The sequence below is a fragment of the Chinchilla lanigera genome, unplaced genomic scaffold, assembly GCF_000276665.1.
Source record: "Chinchilla lanigera isolate Chin_1 unplaced genomic scaffold, ChiLan1.0 scaffold00037, whole genome shotgun sequence".
In the NCBI taxonomy this organism is placed as follows: domain Eukaryota; kingdom Metazoa; phylum Chordata; class Mammalia; order Rodentia; family Chinchillidae; genus Chinchilla; species Chinchilla lanigera.
Window position 1 is genome coordinate 996,964 of NW_004955438.1, and position 6,377 is coordinate 1,003,340.

The window sequence follows — 6,377 nt, forward strand, 5'->3', positions numbered from 1 at the left end:
GAGATGACAGTCTGGCCATAGGGAGAAGGCAGAGTATGCCCCAGACCCCCTCATTCCTGTTAGACTAACTGGTAGGATGGGTCTGAGCTCTGGAGCCTCCACTTCAGAGGGCAGACCAATCTCCAGTAGTCACCTTTGCATTCAAGGATGGCCCATGGGGCCTCTTAGGGCAGTTCCTCTTGAGGTGGCCTGGTTTTAACAGTGATAGCTGAAGAATGAAGTCGTCAAGTTCTTCTTGGGGAACAAAACAGTTTTTAATGCCAAAGTTATGATCATTTAGTGGCATAGGCTTGAGTTTCTACCATAATGATTATGAATGTTTGTGCCAACAATAAGTGGGTTTAGACATGGTCAGGGTCTCTGTCTATCTGGGTTTAAGCGGTTCTGATGTTTGCCATTTCTTAAATGCATAGGTACTTCTGGTAACAGCAAGAAGCTGTCAGCAACAAAATGTGAAGAAAGAGTGCCTGAGCTTGAAAAAGAATCCTGGAGCTAAGGGTGAACTATTTGTTTGTTTCTTTGTAGTATTGGGGATTGAACCCCAGCCTTCACACTGAGCTAATCCTCAGTCCTTTTTAATTTTAAAACTTTTTTTTTTTTTTTTGAGATAGTATCACACTAAGTTGCCTAGGCTGAGTTTGAACTTCAATCGTCCTGCTTCAACCTTCCAGCGTGCTGCGTTTATAGGCAAGCATCACCATACCCAGCTGAATATTCTTTTAAAAATATGCTACATCAAAAAACATATGCTACATCATCAGTACTCTTGGTATGAAGGACAAAACCGCTGGGGGAAATATGGCAGTGACTCTGAGATGGAAAATGACTTGGGAGAGAATGTAGAAGGGTTTTTGTGCTTGGCATCAGTGAAAGAACACACACATATTTACTGTAGTATTCCCACCCTCTCTGGGAATTCCCACCCTTTCTGGGAATTCCCACCCTCTCTAGGCCTGGCCTCATCAGATGGGATTGTTCTCACTGTGCCTTAACACAAGGTAACATATCAGGATGGCTTCTGTCAGTCCCAGACCTCACATTTGTGCTGGAGACAAGAGGTGGCATGATCTATGGGCACTGAGTCACCTCTGGGAAATAATCCATCAACCTAGAGAAAGCCACACTGATGTCACTGCTTGAGCCGCCATTATTTCTTACTGCTTGCTTGGAGAGAAAAACAAACACTGCACAGTTTGTAAAGTGCTTTTGCCTACGTTGTCTCATAACCCTGGAAAGAAGTGCAGACATGGTCATCCCTCCATTTTAGAAATGAGAAATAGCAGTGTGGAAAAGTAAAGGGCTTTCTCATAATGCTATAGCTTTGATCCTGAATGTCCCCCAAAGAAGGACATGTGTTGAAGGCTTTATCTTTAGCGTGTGGTCCTATAGGGAGGTGGGCCCATTAGGAGCTAAGGTCTAGTGCGAGGAAGCTTGGTCACTGGCAGTGTGGCCTTGAGGAGGTACTGGGAGGCCAGCCCCTCCCTCTCTTTCCTTGCCTCGTGGTCATCGTTAGGTAAATAGGACCCTGCTGCCATGTGTTCCTGCCATAATATACTGTACCACTGCTGGCCACAAGCAGCAGGGCCAAGTGGCCATGGACTGAGTTCTGTCCATACTGTGGAGAGTTTTTTTGGTTGTTGTTGTTATTTTTTGTCCATTACATTGACATTTACTTCTAGGGAAAACCCATTTCTATCTTTTTCTGCTGTGTTATCTGGACCTAAATACTTTGTTTTGTGTTGGTTCCACACCTCCTCTGCTGGGGAGTGTTGCAGATGGATATTTCTTGGAGACTATAGAGAATATTCGTGCAGCACAAAAAACATATAGAGCAATGTTAAATTTTGGACTACAACTATTGATAGTTTCTCCTAAGATGGCACTCTCACAGGTTTCCTGTGAGATGAAACTTTCATGTATTATATCCATTTTGGAAACAAAGGGGTTCCTTTAAGAATAGGGCGGGAAGTCTTTTTTTCTTTTTCTTTTCTTTTATTTATTTATTTATTTTTTTTAGACAGTCTCACTATGCAGTTCAGGCTGGCCTTACAGTCACTGTATAACCCAGGCTGGCCTCGAACTCATGGTGATCCTCCTGCCTCAGCCTCCCAAGTGCTGGGATTATAGGTGTATGCCACCACATCTAGCAGGATGGATAATCTTAACCTCATTTCCAAGTTATAAGAGAAACCCACAAAGCTTTTAGGTTTTGTAAATATATAATGGAATTCATGGAACACCACTAAACTTCTCACTTCATACCCACCCCCAATTAGTAGTATCTATTCATTGCTAATTCACAGATTTTCTATTTTTTATTGAAGGAAGAGGTGTCTGGATTTTGTTTTTGTCAGAGTTGTTTTATTTGGGTGCAGGACTCCCCTAAGAAAGGTAAATGCAAGGAATTAATTGGCTGTCATTTTGCATCCTGGCTTAAGCAACTCATTTCCACCCCCAGGGAAGAGAGCATTAGGGTGATAAAAAGAGAAGTACTCATGTAAGATATGATGTGAGCAGTTTTGCTTTGAGATGCAGGTAGTAAAGTACAACCTCTGAGTGAGAGGGACTCATTGCCCCATCCCACTTTCGACTTTGGCAACTTGCTGACTCTGAGTGGTCCCAGAAGAGAAGGGAAAAAATGTCATTTACACTAGGGTGACAGGAGTGACTACTACAAGAACAATGTCCTTACCCAGGTACCCCCTTAAAGGGGTTTGCAAATATCAGACTGTCAATGGAGAGGCTGAAGTGGAAGAACATGGTGGATTTGCCCATGAACCTATGGAAGCCTCCCAGAAATAACTGAGGAAGTGTTGATGGAGGTGCAAGGAGGAATAGAAACATCTACAGACCTTCAGCAGGGGCTTAGAGCTAATGACCTTTGGGTCTGGATGTTAATATGATACCTGCAGTCTGGTGATGTCTACTAGTAGGGTGTTGTGAGACATTGCACTTTATTCTTCTCTTCTATGTCATTCAAATTCAAAAATTTTTTCTTCAGCAGTGATAACCACGAAAAATGATTTCAGGCTCGGGGTGTAACTCAGTGATGGAATATGTGCTTCGCATATACAAAGCCCTGGGTTTGATGTCTAGCAACACACACACACACACACACATACACACACTGCTTACAACACAGCCTCTAAGTACAATTATCTTTGGCAGCACCTCTGTTGACTCCCTTGCTTCCCCCACCTTTCTAGGGAAGGAAGGCCCTCATAGGAGAGATTGCTCCAAAACTCTTCCTATGGCAGTAATTGGAGAAGTCTACCTTCAGGGTTGGGGGTGGGAGAAAAATAGTTTTTTTTCTGTAGTAGGGTAATGAATTAGACAAGTCTTGCTAAAGGCTTCTGAGTGATAGCATACTAGGCAAAGATTATTGCTATTTCAACTGAAGTTGGAATGAGAGAAAACGTGGGGCAGAGTGTGGCATACAGGATTTAGATTACAGCAAGGAAAGATTTCCCAACATCAAAGGGCAGCAAGTTCTCGGCTCCAAGCCCATTTTCAAAGGTAAAGAGGTTTCCCTTGTCCAACAACCTTCCTAGTTTAAAGGCTCTCTACACATCTCCAAGATCCCATGCTTTACTTAAACTAATTGATGTTCTCTTTGTGTTCCCACATCTTCATACAACATTTATAAAGCTAATCTGTGAATTTCCCAAGAGTAGAGCCTCAGTTTTTTGCTTTAACATGTCTCCTAAACTTTAGGGAAATGTGCAATACACAGAAAATGTTGGTTGATTTGATCGTAAGTAAAAAGTAGCCTAGAGACAGGAGGATATGTTAATATTTGTTAGAATAATTCTTGCTAGCACCTTTTGAGCTTCATCTGTAGAATGGGGCTGTGAGGATTTCTGCAGTAGTTGTGAGATTGAAATGAAGAAGTATACACAGTGTCTGGTGTCCTCTGATCCCCTCTTACTCTTTTTTCCCTTCTTTATGGCACATTCTCTTGAGAGCAAATGTTACAGGCACTATGTGAAGACAAGTGATCTGAATGATTTCTCAAAGTACCAAAAGGAATCACTCTGCCTGTGATGACAGAGAAAATGATTAAGCAGCAGCAGGTCCTGCACAAGAGCTGGGAGGGCAGGCAGAGAAACCAAAGTGCACTAGGAAAAGATGGGAGAGAATTCTGCAGCTGTGGTACAGTTCCCTATGAAAGCTTCACTTTCTTTGTGGAGTTCCAATGTAGCCCAGTCAAGAGGAGCAGCTAATGAGTGCGTACCAAGATGTCAGGCAATAGTTACCCCACACTGTGCCCTAAGGATGAAGATGATGCCAAAGTAACTCACAAGACAAGTCAGTTCATGGGAAAGGTGCTCATCAAATGCCAGGCTGTGTCTAGCAGCAGAAAGAAGTTATCTTAAGTGATCAAAGGATTCCCTAATGCAAGATTTGAAACATGACAAAGTCCTTTCTTAAGTGGAGAGAGGCAGCCACACTGCTGCAAAGCAGACAAAGAAAGACAAGGGACTTCTTTTAAACTGGAAGGTGTAAAAAAAGAGGTGGGAGGCTGTGAGCACCATGGTGGCAATTATGTAGGAAGACTGCAGGACAGATATGGGTAGCACCATCTTCTCTGGCAGACATCCACACCCATCGGCACATCCGTGTTCCAACAAGAGCTGTTTAAGAGCTGCTAATTATTTAGATTCCAGTAGGAGCTGGGTCTTAGAAGTGATTTTGAACTGATTACAGCTTTTTGAACTGATTGCAGCTGTAAGCTATAAAAAGCAGGATCTAAATAAAAGCAAAAAAAAAAAATCCTTTGATCAAACACAAAGGAATGCTAAATAAAAATAACTTTATTTCACACACACATATAGTTGTTTCACACATGGAAACAAATGATTTCTACACATCTGTTAAAGACGTAAGCGTCTACACTACATTTTATGTTTGTTGAGACCAAGGATCACACTTGTTCCTCGTAATTCCTTACATGTCTAGCATGGTATCTGGCACATACAAGATCCTTGAACTGACTTTAATTAAAGCAATTGTGTTAATGATTTGATCAGAAAATTGGCATTTGTTATAGCTATAGAACAAATACTAAGAAAAGACAATTCTTAAAAAGACCATTTTAATAGCCTTAAATCCAGGAAAACACCTATTTTCCCCAAAACACAAATATGCAAATAGTCATTCTTGAAAGGACAGCCAGCCACTCTACATTCCACAACAGATACCATGTTGATTGCGCTGTGAGAGTTGCTAGGCAACCACTTGGTAATTCCCCATGTAATAGAGATGAACCTGTCATCTGCTTCCTTGGCTGTATGTGACAAGAGGAGACAACAGGTAAAGGACAGCCAAGAACACCTGCACCTGGATGACACAATCACTCCTGCTGAAGTGTGATGACACTGGAGAAAATCCCCATGCCCTGTCACAAATTGCTGCAGGGAGGATTTCATTAAATTATTAGCACAAGACATTGCGGTGAATTTTCTTGGATTTACCCTGTGGGTAAATCCTGTGGGTTATCCGGTTATGCCTGTCCACAAAGCAGGAGACCAAAAGCACTGCAGTTCTGCATGCGGATGACTGTCAGTTCAATAAGGGCTCCAGATCATTGTGTCCCATGACTCCAGCTGGAATGAGGCTTTACCAGATAAAAGCAGCATTTTGAGTTGTACAAAGGACATTCAATGTCTCAAAAAACCCTAATTCTGGATGAGCAAACCACACTTTATATTACAACTGAAGAAAATGCTCTTAATTTCTTTGTTTTGCACATGATTTCTAAGGCACTTTAGACAAATGAGCTGGCTTGTAAAAAATCCACTTCATTGTAGGTTTTGACATCACTGTCTTTTACAAAGGCTAAAACCGTGATAAAGCACTGGGGGGATGAATAAGAAAAGCCTTAAACTTTCTTTGACATTAAACAAGAAGAAGAGAACTTAAATTGAAGCTCAAATTTGGAAAGCTAGAGGACGCACCTTTTTCATTCAAATTTTCTAAAGGACATCTCCTAGAGTAAAAGAAGTGCCTACCAATCTCATTATTATATTTAAAGCTTCTTTGGAAAATGGCTACTTGTTTGTCAGGCTCCTGTTTGAGAGTCAATTTTGAGATCTTGGTCTCTGGGATCAGGCAATCAGTTGGAGAAAAAGCAGATTCTGAACTGGCACAAGAGGCTGAGGATTTAGCTCAGCGGCACAGCACCTGCCTGGCAAGCACGAGGTCATCAGTTTTATTCCCGGTACCAGCAAAAAAAAAAAAAAAAAAATGTTTCACTTTTAAAGACATCAGTTTCCCAATGACAATTCTTCAAACTAGGAGTAGGTCTTATAAAAAGAGAGAATGTCCTGGCATACAAGATACCCATATGGACTTCGTTTGATAACAGTCTAATCTTT

General features: G+C 41.6%; 1 long non-coding RNA gene across 3 annotated transcripts in view; it reads left to right on the forward strand.

Moving 5' to 3' along the window:
• Positions 1–6,377, forward strand: part of LOC102006956 — a 16,333-nt gene that overhangs the window by 7,217 nt on the left and 2,739 nt on the right. For all 3 annotated transcript variants that reach the window (XR_001235135.1, XR_261909.2, XR_261908.2), the window contains exon 4: positions 414–498. This is a non-coding gene — a long non-coding RNA (uncharacterized LOC102006956). The remainder of the gene's footprint in view (positions 1–413; positions 499–6,377) is intronic.